This window comes from Helicoverpa armigera, chromosome 12 (assembly GCF_030705265.1).
Source record: "Helicoverpa armigera isolate CAAS_96S chromosome 12, ASM3070526v1, whole genome shotgun sequence".
NCBI lineage: Eukaryota > Metazoa > Arthropoda > Insecta > Lepidoptera > Noctuidae > Helicoverpa > Helicoverpa armigera.
Genome location: NC_087131.1, coordinates 12,432,618 through 12,453,228, shown reverse-complemented (window position 1 = coordinate 12,453,228; position 20,611 = coordinate 12,432,618). Strand labels below are relative to the sequence as shown.

At 37.3% G+C, this 20,611-nt stretch overlaps 1 long non-coding RNA gene across 1 annotated transcript in view; it reads right to left on the bottom strand.

Moving 5' to 3' along the window:
* Window positions 1-1,730, bottom strand: part of LOC135117683 (uncharacterized) — a 99,492-nt gene extending 97,762 nt beyond the window's left edge. The window contains exon 1 of the long non-coding RNA XR_010277048.1: window positions 1,598-1,730. This is a non-coding gene — a long non-coding RNA (uncharacterized LOC135117683). The remainder of the gene's footprint in view (window positions 1-1,597) is intronic.
* Between the last annotated feature and the right edge of the window lie 18,881 nt (window positions 1,731-20,611).

Here is a 20,611-nt window from a genome sequence, read left to right as displayed (position 1 = left end):
TCAGCTGTTTAATGTGGATTCTAAGAAGTTTGACAGTCTCGATGTAAAATTCCAAAAAATATTAATTGCTCAGGTAGGTAATTTTTAATATTTTATTTCATGATTTTTCCGTTCCGCAATATTTCACATCTTATCTAGCTCATCAAGAATTTTTATTAAACACGAGAAACGTGTTTCAAATATAACTTTGTTTCTACGTATAACACTTCATATTTTCGGTACAATAAACGATGATAATAAAGATAAACTGCATTGCCACATTATATTTTATTGTTACTTTGTACAATATAATATTTTGTCGGCAACATATTTTTTCAGCCTATTAGCTATATTGCGGCTAGACACCTAGCTATGATTTACGATATTTAGAGATTTTTTCTGCACACCATCGGAGAGGGTTAGCGAAGCAATATCTCTGAGTATTTGTGATAAATATATCAGCTAATAAACGCTAAGGAGATATAAATCTTTTTAGCGCGCGGTATTATGTGTAGCGGGAAGATTTCAGTAGGTTGACTTCGCGCAAAATTTGGATTGTAAATGAACTGTAAGTTTCTGTCCGTGTAATGGTCTTCTAAGACGTTATAAGAACTCTTTAGACTTCATAGGTGCTGATATTGTTTACGTTTGTTGAGGCTAAGTTAAACAGGGTACATTCATGATTGCTTTCGGCCTTTCAAAATTAAGTACCTCGTGTAATTTATACGAAATGATCCTACGTTTAAATATTTACTGTGGCTTCACCGAGAGGCGTGTAAAAATACATATATCGTGTGCCGGGGGCATACATTTGTTATTGTAAAATATAGCTATGTTCTGAAGCGCTGTTAATTCGCCATACGCAGGATAACATCCTATATAATGTATTAGCGAGAAACATATTCAAGGCAGTATGTTTCCCCTAAAATATTGTATTTATTGGAAAATGGGAAGAGATAATAATCCACACTTGTAATTTGGAGGGAAGTGAGGGAAGATAATTTACAATGCACATTTTTTTCCTGCCTTCACCTTAATGGTAATGTTTTCATTATAGGTAACTATAAATAGGATTGCTATAAAGCTGTGGAGTGTAGGCATAAGAGGAGATAAAACTATGACTAAATGTAGCGATGAGAGAACTCATTCACTCTATTTCAGCGTCATCATCAAAATTGAAATGATTGTATGTATCCATATAAACAAATCCATGGTTTATTTACCTACTCATCATTTATGAAATCCGAAGAGTTACCATAACTTATGAAAATCGCATTGTTTTCACTATCATAGGTATAATTTGAACGGTTGAAAAATGTTGGCGCCAGGAAGTTTACTTAATCCAAGCAAAATAAATGAGAACAATTCAATCGGTTTGCTGAAACCGGGAAATTCACAATATCTTGTGAAATAATGCTGTGTTAGTTTGTTTATGAATTTAAATAAATAAATATTTGGCGCAGCTTTTGTGTTTGTTTATTGTGATTTACAATAAATCTAAGAATTGCTGTAATACCAACATTGCCTTTTAAGGTTTTTCATTCAGAATAGCTCATGGATGTTATCAAAAAGGGCTTTTGGAATTTATTGATAATGCTTAAAAAAATACTAATCTTACCTGTAATTTTTCATATTATTTAGGTAACATCTCTTAACATTGCCAATAACGAATAATGAACAAAGCACATCAAATAAAAAATGACTAAACACCTAAAAGCTTAAAACTTGACTAAACACCTAACCCGACATTGTCGGAAACGATTTAGCAATACATTTATTTTTTTAACCCATCCAATGAGATCACATATCTATAGTCCGGTATGAGATCACTGGTGGCTGTTGATAAAGCCGGTTCACACGCGCGATGACGGCCTAATGCGCGCCGCTGACGGCCAGTGTGAACGAGCCCTGTTTACCTTCAACATAGAGTAGTTGGTACCAGATACTTTGCGGATTTTTGAATTTTTGAATCTTATGGTTAAAAGAGCCATAATTTCAATAAATGTTAATTCTAAACTACACAATTATATTGTGAGTTAAAGTGTTTTTTTTAATCTATTATTGAAACTGTCTAAAAGTTGTTGTTACTTGTTAATCGTTTGAGTAAAAATAAATATTTACACGAATTAGCTAGAATCCTAAAAAATCTCTCAACGAAATGTTTCTATTTGACGCAACAACAACGTCAAGTTACCACGCCAAATTAAAAACCCAAAAAGTGTGGGTATTCCCAGCCCACTCTATTGCGTAAACTCTAAACCCGTACCTATTGCGTCCAGTTGCACAAAAAACTACAACAAACAACACTAATCTCTCTGTGCCCCGCACTAATCTACACCCACGATGAAAAAACGCTAGTGTTTACAAGATCGTCAAACTTATCGATACGTCTGTCGAGCGTACCAAGCGATTTTTGAGTGATCCTCTACTCGTTTGATGAATGCCCGCAAGCCCTGGCTACTCGCCAATACTCTGTTGCTTTGACCCATCCTACCCACTTTTAATAACTGACGTTACGAAAACAATCGAAAGTGAAATTATTTGATGTGTTTCTGGGACGAAGAAGTGGCCAGTTTTATGATAAGCTTCAGTAGATTGTTGCGCGCTTTGAACATCGCTTATTAGACGCGTCTTTGGAGCGCGAGCCAAAAATATGAGAAGGTAAAATAGAGGTGGACAGACAATATTTTTGAAACTTTTACACCTCGTGGCAGACAAAGAAGGCGGACATAAATTTACCACATCCGTAACTTCATAACTCAGTCAATATAAACCTACACAAATATTAAAATTGAAAACTAAATAAACATACAAGAAATGATTTATGATTTTTTATTAGACCGTGCAGTCTGGCATCAGAAGTGTAAATGATTGCGTGTCAGAAGGTTAATGTCGCGAGATTTATGAGTGTCGCAGGTATTTGTTTGTACGCCTACAGAGCGACGTGTAAACCGTGCGATTGGTGGAAAAAGCCGCGACATTTCCAGTGTACGCCGCGACAATGACGAATGTCGCGCTCGACCGCGACACGGCGCCTGCGCCTCCCAGACAGGGCTGTCACCGACGCAAATAGAATTTATAAATTAAATAAAGTGAATGTGGCTATTGCAAGGTAGATCATGAAATATAATTTTTAACAAAGTATGGATTCGCAATTATACTTAAAAAACTACCTTTTTGAAAGGTGACTTAATGTCTATCAATTTCCAAACATCAAAACTCTGGTCTATTTACGAAAATTGCAATCATTTTCCTAACAATATCATGTAAACCGTAGTTGACCTCACATACACAGGAAAATACTCACATTTTCCTGTCTCACTACAACAACTGACCCATTAACTAAAAATAAAAGATTTTTCTTAGTACAAAAGTTAATTTTCCTTGACAACCCTAAGGCCACGACACCTGTCGCGTCCGCCATCGGAATAGTCGTGTTTTCCTAAAATAAAGGTTGAACGCATTTTTGTGGACAAACGTATTTGGATTAGCTGTAGAGGAATCTTTATGTTCCCCAAATATTTTTGTAAGAGACGCGCGTCGGAAATAAACTTAGGTACACTTGAGGTGCGATGAGATCGGGAGGAAATCGATGTTTGTTAGCTGATGAAAAAGGGAGTGGTGTATATTAATATTTGGAAGATAGCTGTGTTTGGAGATGAATAAAAGATCTTCTTCGATAGTAATAAGGCGTGTAATCAGCGATTGGTTTACAATAAAACAAAATTTTGTTATATATAGTGTGCGCAAGTGTCGAGCGAATTTGCCAGTGCATGAGGCGCGGCGCGCGGAGGAATTTTGAACTAAAATCGTAACGCCATCTAGTGGGGCTCGCAGGAATCGCAGGTACATGTTCGATTGATGACGATGCGTAGACATGCCGCCCGCCTTGGAGTGACAGCCTCCAACGCAGAAGTAGAAGTTGGGAGAAGTTAAGGTTCTTCCTCCTGTAGTAGCGGACACAATCTGGGGTATGACCGTCGTATTACTCCGTTAGCTGTTTTGATGTCAGCTACACGTGCTAGTCCATCCTTCCCAGGGAAAGTGGTTATGACTCGTCCAAGACGCCATTTTAAGGGTGGCAAATTGTCATCTTTGATGAGCACTAATGTATTGGGTGCTATTGTGCCGGTGTTGTACTGCCATTTGGTCCTTGTCTGCAGTTCCGAAACGTACTCCTGCGACCAGCGTTTCCAAAAATTTTGCCTCATTTGTTCGATGCGCTCGTAGCGGACCAGGCGTGATGTATTCGAAGCTGTGAGGTCTTCGCAGGCAGGTGCAGTGAGCGGCCGGCCAATCAGAAAATGGGCTGGTGTAAGAGGGAGTAGGTCGTTTGGGTCTGAAGACATGGGATACATAGGTCTGGAGTTGAGGAGGGCTTCAATTTGTGCTAATAATGTTGAAAATTCCTCATACGTGAGGTTAACGTTTCCTACGCGACGGAGATGATATTTAAAAGATTTGACCCTGCCTCCCACAAACCTCCAAAATGTGGGAGTACGGAGGTATAAAGCTAAACTTAATATTTTCATTTGCTGCAAAATTTAAAATATCATTTTCACTATGATTTAAAAATCTGAAAATTCCTTGAGTGCGCCTACGAATGTTTTTCCGTTATCGGAAAATATATAAGCGGTTTTCCGCGACGACATAGGAACCTTTTAAAGCAAGTAAATACGCCTCAGAAGTTAAACCTGTGACCAATTCTAGATGTATCGCTCGAGTGGTAAAGCATATGAATAGGCACACATAACATTTTCAAGTTTTGAACCCTTCCCTTCCGATTCAATATAAACATAGGTCCCGCATAATCCACACCGCAGCGCAAGAAAGGATACCCCGGTTCCAGTCTCTCAAAGGGTAAGTTACCCATTTTACTGATAGTGCCTTCCTTTCTGGCGAGTACATATAATGCACTTATGTACCGTCTGCTTAGCTAAATCACGACCCTGAGTGGCCACCAACTCTCTGATAGTAGCCAAGAGAAGCTGTGGACCAGCATGGAGTAGACGTTTGTGTTCAAATTGAAAAAGTAGTCGCGTGAAGGTATGTTTTGAACATAACAATATAGGGTGTTTTTTACTGTATGGGAAGGTGCGTGAATTTACTAATCTACCTCCCACTCTTATAATGCGATCAGAATCCAAGAACACATCAAGACTAGATATGTTTCTCATCGACTTTACAGGTAAGTTATTTATCAATTGATTCAAAATGTCTGCAAATGATGCATGTTGTGCTAAGCGTACTAAAACTAACGTTGATTTATTTAATTCATCAGCCGTTAACGGACCACTGCTACGTTCCGTTTTACTTTTAATTCGTGCATTATTAATGAATCGTAACACGTAAGCGGCTGCACGTCTCATGCGATTAAAATTTGAAAAACGTTCGAAAATAAAAATACTAGTATAAGTCGACTGTGTAAATAAAACCTTTGATTTCATTTCTGGTAAATCGTTTAAATTTATAATTTCATTCTGGTTGTCATATTTAAAATTCATGTGCATATCCTTTAAAAATGCTGGCCCGTGCCACCAAATATCTGTACTTTGAAGCGCGTCGAGCGTGAGCCCGCGAGATAAGAGGTCAGCCGGGTTGTCTTTACCAGCAACATGTAACCACGGCAACTCACCAGTCAGTTCGTTGATTTGCACGACTCTGTTCTGCACGAACGTTTTAACAAATTAGGTGACATTTTAATCCAATTTATGACAATCATTGAGTCAGACCAAAAATATGTGGTTAAATTTCAATCTCCATGACTGAACAATTTTTTGATACAGCTTGGCACCAACTAACGCTCCGCACAGCTCAAGACGCGGTATTGTGACTGGCTTAATTGGTGCGACTTTGGTCTTGGCACAAAGTATCCTAACTGTAGCTGGTGAGTTGTCATTGTATGTACTTATAAAGGCACATGCACCATATGCATCCTGTGATGCATCCGAAAAAATGTAAATCTGTATAATTTGTATTTATTTCCCTGACATGACGAGGAATTTTTATGTCTTGTAAGTGTTGAAGAGTGGCAATAAAGTTTTTCCACGTAGACAGAATATCATTTGGTACTGGATCGTCCCAACTTAATTTACAAAGCCATAGTTTCTGTAAAAGTATTTTCACAATTATAATTGCGGGTGATAACAAGCCTAATGGGTCATACACCTGTGAAACAACGGACAAGATAACGCGCTTAGTCACATGAGTAAAGTTTTGATCAATTTTGTCGTAAAATATAATAAATCTAAATAATTTAACCAACCAATACCCAGAGTTTTAGTTAAACAATTTTCTCCTAAAGATAAATCTTTTTGTTGATCTGTTGTAGATGATTCCGAATTAAACAACCATTTACGTAAATGGAAGCAACCAGATTTTAAAGTATCATTTACTTTGGTACAAATATCTAATAAACATTGTTTATCATCATTACCTGTAATTAGGTCATCGACAAACAGATCTTCGTTGATAACCTGTTTTATGACGTCATCCTTACATTCCGACGCCAGCTGTTTGATGCAACGAATGCTTAGATAAGGAGCGGACGCGGTACCGTATGTCACCGTATTAAGCTGAAATACACCGAGTTCATCGGATTTATTTTCTCGCCAAATAATTAATTGAAGATTTCTTTGATCCGGTTGTAGATTAATTTGCCGGAACATCTTCTCGACGTCGGCGCATGCAACGAATCTAAATTGACGAAATCGTAACAAGATTGAGAAAACATCATTATGTAAACTAGGGCCAATATGCTGAATATCGTTAAGCGATTTACCCGAAGTTGACTTCGCACTACCATCAAAAACAACCCTAAGTTTCGTAGTGCTACTATGAATTCTTAAAACACCGTGATGCGGTAGAAAATAATTTGGTGATGGATAAGAATTGACTCGACTCATGTGACCTAAACTCAAATATTCATTCATGAAATCACAATATAACCTTTTATATTCAGGCGTAGATTTATCTAATTTTCGTTCAAGTGCGTGAAAGCGATTAAGTGCGAGCGCATACGTATCTCCCAGTGTATCGCTGGGCTCGGCTAATGGAATGCGCACAAAACCGACCCGTGTTATCGCGGTACGTAGTTTGTAAAAACAAGTTTTCACACAAAGACTCGTCATTAGTTAATTTATTTTGCGGAGGTAGTTCTTCTAGCTCCCAGAATTTCCTAAGTTGAGCGTCTAATGATTGTGAGTAATTGCATTGAACTCGATTGTTGCGTGAAGTTTTTTTATTCAGCAATGGGCCAGATATTACCCATCCTAACTGAGTATTCTGAAGATATGGACCACTACTTAGGCGAATCAGTCCATCAGTTAAAAGTTCCCAGAATTTATCTGCCCCAATTAATAATTCGATTTCTGATGGCGAATAAAATTCCGAATCAGCTAACTGTACATGATCAGGGATATTTATGTTTGAAGTTGTACCTAAACATGGTAATTGAGCTGTTATTTGATTCAAAACTAAACACTTCATGCGTGTGTTATATTGTGTAGTTTTAGATCTCAAATTAATTTCACAAGATTGTGTAGAATTAGTCACCGAGTTACCTACTCCGGAGACTTGCACAGTGGACTGTATTAAATTGAGTTTAAGTCGTTTACATAATGATTCCGCTATAAAGGAATGCTGACTACCATTATCTAGTAAAGCGCGAGTAGTGTGATAGTTATTGCTTTTATCTGCAACCTCAACTAAAGCTGTAGACAGCAGGACAGTCTCTAATAATGAATGAGTAGTGCTCTGATGTGTCGTATGAGATGCAGAATGTAATGTGGCAGTATGTAAAGACTTACCACTAGTTGTATTCTGTGACGATGCCTGAGAATTATGCGCAACGACTGGCGAGGTGGATACACTCGCGCTATCGTCACATTTATCATGAAGTAGATTGTTGTGTTTTTTGTTGCATTGCTTACACGGACCAAACCAACACTCATCTGCCGAGTGATTAGCGCGTAAACAATTGCAACATAACTTCTTTTCATTAACGAATTTTATTCTATCATTAATATTTAATTTTAAGAATGACTCGCAAGAATAAAGCGGATGATTAGCTTGACACATAGCGCAAATACGAGGACGTTTGGAATTTTTATTATTAGGTTGTTTATTTTGTGTTGATGTGTAACTATGTGATTTATTTGATTGTTGTGACTGTGACGGTTTTTTTATGTTATTATCTGTGTATGATTTACTATGTGCAAAATTAATAGTTTCCAGTACGTCAGCCCGATTTTTAAAACGTTATTAAATCATCAACCCTTGTACGTGAAATTGACTGATTTTGACTATTTATAATTGAACTTTTGTGAGTCTCCCATTCTCGTTCAGTAACAGAATCTAGTTTAGATGTAATTAAATAAATAATCAACGTGTCCCACGACTCAGTTGGTTCGCCGAGGTTTTTGAGGGAACGTAGATTTTTGAGAACGGTATCAATGAGTTTACGAATTTGATTAGGTGATTCCTTATTAAGCGACGTCATAGAGAATAAAGCTTTAACATGGGTTTGCACAAGTAAACGGTTGTTATTGAATCTGTTTTCTAATAACTCCCATGCTACATTGTAATTCTCTGAGGAGAATTCTAAGGATTTAATAACCAATAATGCACTGCCAGAAAGAGAAGATCGTAGGTAATGGAATTTTTGCACATTATCTATTTCTTTAGAGGTATGTACTAGAGAAAGGTAAGTATCGCGGTACTCCAACCAATGATCATAAGATCCGTCAAAGGATGGAAGTGAAATTGTAGGCAATTTAACTTTACTAAAAATTTTTGAACTGTTTTGAACATCATCTGCGTTAATAATACACTTAGCTTTGGTCACATAAGCGTAATAATTGGTTTCAAAAGATTCCCTCTCAGATAGTTCTTTTCTACTTGACTATCAGGTATTTTAAGTCTATTTCATCCTGAATTTCTGTAAATTGCTCTAGTAGTAAGTCTACTTTTTGTAAACGAGTTTGTAATTCTGATTTTATGGTTTCAGTCGTAGTCATTACTTCTACCGAGTCCACATATTTCATGAATAGTCTAAATTTACCGCGAACAACACCTCTTCTTTTGTTTAAATCTTTAATTAACTCTTCACTACTGCTACGACTTTCCTTTGATGGAGTTCTAGTCATTTTGTAGTTTGTGGAAGGCAGTGGAAACCGTTATTTTGTACTTAAGATTAACAAAGGATATTTTTATATTTTAAGTTGAGGGTAGCGACGAGACGAAAGAAACTTACGCGTTTTTAATTATTTAAGTATCAACACAACACAACACAATACAACACTATCAACACAAATGAAGCACACAATAAAGAAAAGGGCTAAGGATTGATAAGGATGATTGGCCTGACCTTTTTATGCTGGTACCATGGGTCCGTAGATGTTCTTGCTGGTGACGTCGTTCGTGCGTCCGATTTATGCTGGTCGCAACGATTTCTTCCGCTGCACCCGGCGCTGAAGGTCCAACTTATGTTTGGAGATGAATAAAAGATCTTCTTCGATAGTAATAAGGCGTGTAATCAGCGATTGGTTTACAATAAAACAAAATTTTGTTATATATAGTGTGCGCAAGTGTCGAGCGAATTTGCCAGTGCATGAGGCGCGGCGCGCGGAGGAATTTTGAACTAAAATCGTAACGCCATCTAGTGGGGCTCGCAGGAATCGCAGGTACATGTTCGATTGATGACGATGCGTAGACAAGCTGGTTGATTTGAAAACGTTATCATTGACTTGTCGTAGGCTACAAGTAAAAACTTAGGCAGGTATAAACAGGGAGAACAAAATAAATAGGGTATAACCTGTCAAGTTGTAGATTTGTGATCTGGAGAATTCAGGCTGACTTCGATTTTTAAGACTTCCCTGAAAATTGAATATTTTGTTAGTGTCTCCGTGTCGTCTCTATGTTATATGTTCTGTGAAACATCGTTTTGTAAAAAATCATAAATAATATTGCATCCACACAAGAGTCTAAACGACTTTAAAATCCAGTATTTATCAAAATAAATAAACAATAATTAAATGATACAGTCCGTGATTTCGTCTGTCAGTGCGTAGTTGCGGCAATTAATCAGGAGTCGCGCCGCGATGACAACCGCCTAACGACGTTAACAGGCGAAGTCGGTGACAAAACATAGCTAGACATCATCTGTTTTTGTGCGTGACTAATGTGGAGTGATGACTTTGACAGGAGATTGGCGAAGGTCACCATAAGGTTCATTGTATTTGAGGTGCCTAGTAGAAATATTCTAAACTTCAGGAGCCTTTAGGATCCATGTAGTTTTTTAGACTTCAGACGAGGAAATACCATGTGAAATGTTCATTAAATTCTGATAAACAGTTCAAAGATTAGGATAGAGGGTACTTAGTTCCTATAAAATGACGTAACGCTTCATGAAACTGAAACTGAGACTTCAGCTCTTCGCGATGATATGCAATATTTTTATTACCGTAAACTTATGTTGCTAGTTTAGTCAGAACGTCGCATTTTTAATTTAAATTGAGCTCAGATACACAAAAAGTTCCTGAAGTCAATTTACTCATTAGTATTTTGGTTTTACATAATTTATCTACGTCTAGACATGTTCTTCGACTTTCTCTTTGCCGAAACGTTTCATTTCACTTGCGAACCTAATTAATAACACCAATGATTTACAATTCGTACCTCGAAATCAGCCGTAACAAGTCATACATTTTCTCACCACATTCATTATAAAATTAATAACAAAACATGATCTGAATGTGCCAAACAAACGCCAGTTCCGAGAAATCGTATAAATATGTTACAAGAACCGTTCCAGGTGTTCCCAGCGTTTCTACCATAAACGTGTCCACGCTTTACTTGTGTTCATTTAACGCTTACTAACTTACATACACACATACATGGAAAACGCAACCTAAATCAAACTCTAAATTCCTCAAAATAAAGTTGAAAATACCTGTGTGAGTTTAGGTACGTGGGAAGGGTAGAGGCGCCACATGTGGACCGCCTGCGAAATTGAAATAAAAATATAATTAAAAAAGCTTGATGTCGGCCGAGGTGAACGGTCTGCGATGATGTGCGCGCCTTGTCGATTGATACGACTTAATGCTGCCTGCACACCGACCTGTCAAGATCGGTAAAGGATGACTGAAAAAGAACTAAAAACTTCGTTAAGTGATGTTTTTATGGGTGTTTTTGTCGGAAATGTATTATTTATTTACTTAGGTACTTGTAATGTAACAATTTGAAAATAAACCACGTCAAATTTAAGGAAAATCACGAAAAGTGAATATATTCAGACACTGTTTTCCTTCTACAGTCGTTTTAGCTTTTTATAGATAACTTAATTCTTTAAATGTCAAATTTTTATATTAACCAAATTCTCCTACATACTCCTAAACTTTATAGGACTTCTGAAAAAAAATGTATCTCACCGTTCAAAACTACTAACGCAACAATCTCATCACGATACACTCTGAAACCAACACATACGTAAATAGATTCAACACCGTGGGAGACACATTACACGATCTAACACCTCGCGCCTCACACCTTATCACTAGGGCGTTAAGGTTCAAAGTTGCATGGCATTCAGTCGTATGATTTCCCTATGTCACATTGAGGTGGTTTGTTTTTAACGACTCGGAGTGACTGACGTGAGAACTGTATGGTGGCACTTTCACAGGCCACTGGCTTTTAATTCGGTAATTAAAGAGAGATCTGAAAATAAGTGTTAAGTAGTTCCGAATGCAAGGGGGACTTGATGAGAAGACCACTTGGTAAGATGCGAGTTACATTAGCTGATACACAGTTGAAATATAAGGAGATTAGTATATCCTGTTTCAAATAATGGTGGCCACATGAAAAATCGTGTAAGTGAGAAAATAATGGAAGTACATTTTTAAATGACACGTAGAGTACTTAAACCCTTTTTCAGTTATTAATCGGCCATTTATAATGTGAGTGTAATACTGTTACCTTTTTATTTAATTATTTTATCTACTTAAATTAATATTTGGAGGCTTTAGTTAAATTCGAAAGAGCTATACAAGAGTTCGGTATATTTTTTAACATAACCGTATCCAGGATTACCCGCGCACATAGCGTCACGTTTATTTGGTATTATTTTCTAACTCTATCCGAATTCTGATCACCAAAAAACGTTTCTACCAAAACAAAATTCCATTTCAATAAAACTTTACAGCGGAGCGTATAGCCAAAAACAATTTCATTAGACGATCCCCGAACTTACCGCAGTATAAACCGCTTTATAAACTCCTTAGCCTTCGTAATATTGTTTAAAAATGTCTCCTAGCCGGTATGAAAACCGTGCGGGACCCTAAACGTATGCAAATTTTATTTTTAAAAAATGCAAGTGGCCAGCCACATGTCGCCCGGACGGTCATCGCAGCGTCCGTCTGCTTTTTACGACTTTTATTTTTGTTGTCCAAACTTACCCACCTTCCTCTTTTCTGATTTGATTGCGTATTTATTCCAAGCTGTGTTTTGCTTTCAACTAGGATTGGGTATTGCAGAAAATATGGAGGTTAACTTTTCTGCAGAGTTTAATAAAGGGAACATTTTCTTTTTGTTTTCGATTTCAAGTTTTATTTTGCGTGACACATCTCCAAAATCAGATTGCTCAATATTTCTTGTGTCCATACGAGCCCTCTGCGATCTACTTCGACAAATCTTAAGCTATTTTATGTGGACGACACCCGTACCAACCTACATAGAATATAAGTTTAGTTTCCCCATCATCCAGAGGGCTATCGCGTCAGATGATTTTTACGATGGGTGTCCACGTGACGTCTTTATTAAGGCAATATCAAGGTGGGTTCCGTGAGATTAGGGTTCGCTCGTAAACGGACACCCGCTGTACTGGACGACTGTTCGTTATTATAACTAGATAGCCCGATATTGTCAAGAAATATGAATGTCTCTGTATTAAATTAAAGTCGTACGTTTGATTTTTATTGAAGTTTTGTTTTGGCTTACGTTTAAGGCTTAGGTCTTTTTTTAAATAATTGGTTATTTATTTCGTATGTGATTCGAAGAAGTAATACTGACCTATAGAAGATTTATGAATGAAGTAGGTTCCAGCCAAACTATCCTATATGAGCTTTAGTACTGGCGCAGGCAAATTCAGGTAGTTATTTTAACCTATCTGATACTCCTAAGCTTCAATCATTACACAAGAGTGTTTTCTCAGCCATAATCTTTTAACAGATAAATAACAAATCCAGTTACCTAAATTCTAAATCTCGTCTAGAAACAAGTGGTGTAATAAACGCGGGCGGCTGCGGGGTGCGGGGTGCGGGGTGCGGGGTGCGGGCGCGGTGAGCGGTGTGCCGAAACATAAAATATATAAAGTTTGACCGCCGCCGGACAGTGACGCGACCACCTACGGCTTGACACGGGGCTACATGGATACTGAGAAAAGGATAGTTTTTCAGATGTTGAGTTTTTCAGGAACCTGTGAGTTCTCACATGATGAATGTAGCATTAAGTATGTCACACACTGACTACATAGCAAAGACGGAAAATGGAAAATAGCACGCCGTAGCAGTCTGTAATCCAGTCTTTGTTAAGCTGCCTTGTATCATTTTGATATTTGGTTCGATATTTCAATTAAAGAGATTTCAATGTCAATTGTTCCAACACTGTGGTTTGTAATTTAAATAAATACTTGTCATTCCCTGAAGTTTTGAAACGAAACCGAAACCATACTTAAAGAAAACTCCAATCCCTACCATGTAAACCATCCCTATACGCAAGCAATATTGTATCAAGTAGAAGTGTCCACGTAGAATCGTGTTTGTATGAAAAATATTCCAATATTCCCCATCCTCCCCCAGCCGAGATATTATAAGGTGATCTCCTCGACATGGGCACTGGCCGGTTATTTGAAGGGCTTGAGGGTTTGTCAAATTATATGTGTTTTTCTTGCGTTATATTCAAAGATTCGACCGCGGGAGTTTGTATTGGAAATGTAATGGCGGTTGGAGATGAAATGTGTTGCAATATGTTGGGTTTGAGAGGTGAAGTTAAGTTTAAATTCGACAGTAATAGGATATGCTTTTTACTTTGAACTTTTAGTACTTCAAATTAATTTGTTTTAGGTTATAATACGTATAGTTTCTGTCAATGTTTATCTTAGAAATACGCTTCTGTACAGACATACTTGTGTACCTTGTTTATTCCCACTAAGATGGATGACAATTTTATTCACCAACATACAAACAGTTTCTACCTTCCAGCACCCCATTTCCCAAAAAAATCCGTCCACCATGACCCCGGAATAAGATGTAACACAATCGTAAGGAGATCTGTGATGCGATGTGACCGGAAATTAAGACACGGGCGCCGCCCGCCTTCGCCCTTCCGTTTCCGTTCGGACATCACCTTCTGCCGTGGGCGAAGGTTGGAAGGTTGCAGATGAATAATCATTATCATAAATCTTGTGATAAAGTCATGGGGGACCCTGTTTACTCTGCGGATGAAATGCTTTTGAGTTTTTGGGAGGCTGTGATTTATTGTGTGTGTGTGTATGTGTGTGTGTTTGACAATGATTTAGCAGTCTTTTAGAGTTACTTGTGATACTTAATGAGGTGGTAAAAGAGGAAGTTTAAAGGGTCCGATTGCTTCAGTAATTGGGACATGTAAGAGGGTAAGGTATTAATTTCAGACTGAGTGATAAAGAATGCCTTTAAACTTTACCTTCCAATGAACATTAGTACCAACAAAACGAATACCACTAATTATGTCTACATTGATAAACTAATATTTAACAGCAAATGACTGTTGCCCTTCTCTTTTATTTGTCAGAACACAGCAGCTGGCTCACCGCAATAATTAATAAAAACACAATGTCAACTTTTTTAATGTCGTCCATTTTGTTTCATCTGAATCATGAACCATTAGTCTCTCACCGTTGTTTCTTTTGATACTAATTATTGCCGATGTATCGTCAAAAGAATGTATCTTTTAATCTTCTTAATATATCACTAGAATTGATATTTTGTTTTACATAAACTTCCTCAATTTTAGGGTCGTTGAAACCTGTTTCGGTTTAAGCAATCGTTTTATGTTTTCTGACGGAATCCCTAGTACATGGAAATGACTTTGCAACAAGATAGTGGAATAAGTATCCACTATGTTAGAACTTCGAAAAAAAACAATCCTGTCGTTATGTTTTACGTGCAAGTGCTATCAGGCTTTTTATACCTACTATTATCCACTTTGCGTTAATGCTAAGTACTATAACAGAAACTTGAACAAAAATGTCACGTAAAATGAAATATTCATAAATTCTTGTACAACGGTAATGTGATCAGTTCGTGGTCGTCCATCAAACAAAACATTAGTGGGCCTATGAAAAACTAACTTTGACTATTACCGAGCCCCTACCTTATCTCCCCAGCCTCCCCTAAATACGACTATTGCTAGTTTTCGATTTACATTGCCCGTTTCGTACAAAACATGGTTGCGTATGAGCAAAGTTTTGCAGCAATGGATTTTAAACAAAGAATTATGGTTCTATGGTTAAAAAGTACTTTTATGTAGGAAGGTAAAAGTTTTTGTATAACGTTGGAGTGGTCAAACATTTTTGAATTATTTATCTGTTTGCAATGGATATGGGTTTTTTGCAGTTACTACCGCGTTTTTGATGCAGGATTCACATTAGATAATATGACTATTAAGTATTTACTATATCGCATAGATTATCGGGTGAAATTAATAAAAGGAAAATTATTGAAAATTATCAGTTACAGTTGTTATATCAGCATATAAACAGTATGCCTGAAGCTGAAACTGTAGTTTTGTATCACCCTTGGTAACATATGAAAGTTGACAACCGCATAAAGTCATTCATCAAAGTTCATCACTTCACTGCAACACAAAACAAAGGTATGTAACCACACATAAATTCCCTCGATTAGACCTTTACTCCACGTCACAACCAAATCCTAACCTTACTACTAGGTCATAAGGTTGGTTATCGTTGCGTGATGTTGTTGTCTTTCTGTCTATCAGTCCAATTGTCCCGGATGGCAACCGGACACCGCGATATGAAAGCGACAATAAAAGGTGGAAGACCTGACTCATTGATCGGTACAGTCGAGGACATAGTGCTTTCTATTACATTTTTTATGCACTGAACCAATTTTTGTGGTAAAAACTTAGGACGTGGTGGAATCGAGCTTAAACAAACTTGGAAAAAAGACAGCCATGATTGAATACAGTAAGTTACATTTATTTATGTGCCTTTAGGTGTCTAGTCAGCTATAAATACACCTGAAAATCAATCTACCAACACTGAAGCGAAAGAAGACATTTTTCTCACAGCTGCAAAGACCATCTTGCAGAATAATTTAAATTTTCTCGGAAAACACGTCATTTATCCAGAATAATACTACTTTTGACAGATTCTCATGTTCATATTTCTCCAAAAAATTCTCCTATATGATTTCAATACACAAAGCCACACTAGATCCATCTCCCACTGGTCTGTGACCCGATCAAGGTACCACCGAAGTTCAAGGCGGGTCGCGAGGCAAACGCACCTTTATTGCGCGGCAATTGGGCATGTCCGGGGAGGTCGACGACCCCACTCCTGCGCATAGAGGTATGTGTCGAGGTCGGTTATGTACTGCAATTGTTGCGATGCAGTTTGGAATTCATTGAGAGTTATGTATTAAGGTAGAGGTCTTATATAAATATGATGCATAGGATTGGTGGTTTTATAAGGTCAAAATTTCGTGGTGTCTGTAATTAGAGAACAATTTTAAAGGAGCAATTCTAATACCTTTGGTGAGATAAGTGGTGAGGAATAAGTACCTACGTACTGAATAATGATATAATTGAAAATTAATTGTATATTCATGCATTTGAGACCACCCATTTAACCTATCCAATTTTAGTTTTAGGAATCGCCGTAATGAAACACAGGTTTTTCCGGTGAGTAAGAAGAACAGATGTCTCGTGTCAGTAGTCAGGCAATTTGGGTAGCTATGATGATGCCCACATTGTACGAATTTGAAGATCAATCACAGACAGTGAATCATGAGCATTTCCATCATCGAGATGACCGAATCGTTGATCTAGCAGTAGGTAACACACGCTACAGCTGCGAATATGGACTTAATTTTTAACATTTATCGGGTTATTGTTTTAAACTAACTCTTCTTCTTCCTGCCTTGTTCCCAAGTCATTTGGGGTCAGTGCAATGTGTATTTTTCTTCCATTTCTAAAGGCAATATAACCTATCCTAAGCCACTTTTTTATTGTATTCACCATTACGCTTCAGGACCTAACTAAAGCCATTGTTTCAGCTGCTTTTTAGATTTTTAACTGCCACATGCTGCTGATGATAAAATTCAATATCAGATGCAAAATAGCGGATCTGGAAGATCTCTTAAACTAGGGCAAACCTCTAGCTCATAGGCATAGCTACATGAACAAACCCAAGATGCATTACATAACGCAAACAATGAAAGTGACAATAAGGCATCATCTACATTCAATAAGGCAGGTCATGGTGCGAAGTTACCTCTGCGTGCGCCTGCGCTTATTGCCAGCAATTGAAGCAATCAGCGCAATTGGCGCGCCTCCCCCCGCCCTCCGTGCAGGCCCCGCTCTCGCCCTAATATACTTTCTCTTCTCACCGGTACAGTTGGGAAGAAAAGTCTTATTGTTGATTTTCTACAGATTTTTTCGGTAAATTTTGTTTTGGTAATAATACTTTCTTAGGCACAAACAAGAAAGTAGAAAGAGCAAAATTTAGAGATGTTACTGCAAAATTAAAGTATTAAGATAGAACTGCTGTAAAGCTAGAACTAAGACCTAAGATTCCAGCAACTGTATACCCATCCATCTTAAACAAAGTCTACTTTTTATATTCACACAAATTGCACGGATCTATTGGGTTAAAACATAAAATTAATGGATTATTCTTTAAAAAAATCTGAATAAAAGTTCTCACCAAAAAGTGTATAGAAATATTCGCAAGAATCCAAACAGCTAAATATTAAATGATGTCGGCTTCCACACGTGTGCTAAATAAAAAAATGTTAAAGCAACAAATAACCGGCGCCCGCGCACCACTGTTTGTTGATCTAGCGTCGAATTATGTGAGCTGTAATTACGTGTTCGACGTTTCTATGGAAGATGGTTCCGTATGGATTTAGTGCTGAAAGAAACATGTTGCTCATAGAAAATATATCGATGCTCTTGATGGGTGAGAAAAAACAGATCGAGAGTTTTTAAGTGTTTGATAAAGTTTTTTTCATCAGAGAAGATTTTTGTCTTGCCATTTAGACGATTTATTTGTATGAACGTCAAATCTCAATTTTTATATAAACGCATTTTTAAGCATTTTTTGTGTTAACTCTCTAAAATCTCTCTAGACTTCACCTTTATAGGGACGACCCATATCTATCGTCCTCTGGAAATCTAACATTTACGATAAAAACCTATCTTTGAAATTGAAGGCCTCTCATTCTTCGCTAAAATTAAAATTAATGTAAAAGTATATCAAACTAAAGAACATTTGGATGTCTAGAATTTATAATAGAGGATAAAATAATTTCAATCTGACCTAGTTTCGATACAGAACCCTAACATCAGCACCTTGCAATAAATCATGTGAACGCTGCAATAAAAATATTTACACTGTAATACATACCTTATATTTATTAGTTGTAAATAATTTACGCAACACACCTATGTAAATAATCGACTACTCGCTCTATATCTGATGTACATGTTACAATGGGATTACAAACTTAATTTATTCGTCTACTTCTATTTAGGCATCAAAAGTTTGTAAATGTAAGTTTATAGATGATCTGAATACTCAGCTTACTCAAATGCGTAGGTTCCAAAATTTTACATACCGCTTCAAGATAGCAGAAGATATTTCCATTCTGTTGATAGCTCTCCGTAACATAACCATGATAATTAGGCAAAATAGGAACGGAACAATGTTTTCTACTTTCCTTCTTTACTTGAACGTACAAAGAGAAAAAATATTTCATCCAATACAGCACTACCAAAGAAAAGCATATTTACTTTAATAACAGTTTCAACATAAGAAAAATGGGGAACAGTAATACAACGTCTGTTTTTCCTAGCTGGGCAAAACTGGACCTTATGTCGAAGGCAATAACATACTAAATAGTAGTTGTGAATTAATTTAAGAATAACATTTAGCACAACAATAGGCCGGAGGGCTAAGTCGTCGTATTAAACAGTTCGCATTGTATCTGTGAAGGTATTCCACCACCTTTCAACTATGCCCGTCTAAACATTACGGATGAAGTATCGTAGGTTTTCGGTGTTTGTGACCATTTTGTGCCTACTCTTGTGTTGCCTCTAGGAGATGAAAAGTTCGTAGTCATTAAAATAACTTTGATTGGTATCTATTAAATACAGGGTTTTGTGATTTAAATTTTAGGTATTCATTGATCGTTTGCATGCTGCAAATATGCTGAAATTCCCGGGCTTACATATGTTGGTTTGGCCACCAGGTCAAACAACACTCAAAACATCATCTAGGCACCTCTTATATAGTTCTACACAAGCAAGTTAATTCTTGTAACGTTTATACACAAAATTCTAAAGAAAAGATTTTACCGCCGCCTCTGCGCCTTATTCTCTGGTTCTCACCACAAAGAGTCCGGTTGTTGCGCCCACCGGCGCATTGTCCTCTATTGTTATTCTGACAATCTGCGTCATCCAGCAGCCGGAGTCGGGGGAGCGTGAATACCTTCCGAGGTGTCGGGGTGAATGCTGGAAACATTGCCCAACATCGCCGAGTACTATTTGGGTTTGCTTGTGATTTTGAAGAAGAAGAACTTAGGAAGATAAATTTAGGAGAGAAACTTAGGAGGGTGAATTTTTCAACTTATAAAACCAAGATTTGCTCAATTGAAAACCTATGTCTTTCTTTAAAAAAATAACAACAGTTATGCTGCATTGAGTACCGTTACCCAAAATCCTATCTAGTTATGTTACATTAGCTACTCCCAACTGCATCTTACAATGTCTCCGCGCTCACGCGTTTATCCTTGCATATTTCTTTTGTCAAAACAGCTTAGTGTCCAAGAGCAACATTTACCGCTTCAAACGTATAATCCGTTGAAGATTCAGCTTTCAGTTTCAGGCGCAATATATTCTGGAAAGATTTACTTGGCGTAACACGTCGGCCAGGTGTGAAGCATTCCTAGAAACTGGCGACTGAGCAATCTGTCTTCGCCGTAAGTCTTGTTTAGGACGGCAGGTGACTGAGATATTCTGTTCGCGAGGTTTGTGGGGACAAGGAGTATGAAATGTGGATGAGGTTTTATGGAGCTGTAAAGGATACATAGTTACATAGTGGAGTTTTTAATGTGAACTGGAACATTGATGTTCAATGATCAGTTAGCTTGATTTGTGTTTTCGTCTCCTCTAAATGCTATATAACTGAAAAGTTGTTTTCAATTTGAAATTCTTAACATTTAAATGCTGACAGAAACCTCTGTAGTTTCTAATACACATTTCCTCTTCATACCGGTTAAGAAAAATGAGCACGCATCTAAAACCATAACTCATTTTTTCTCACACTTCTTTTCAGCGCACCAAATAATATACAGTA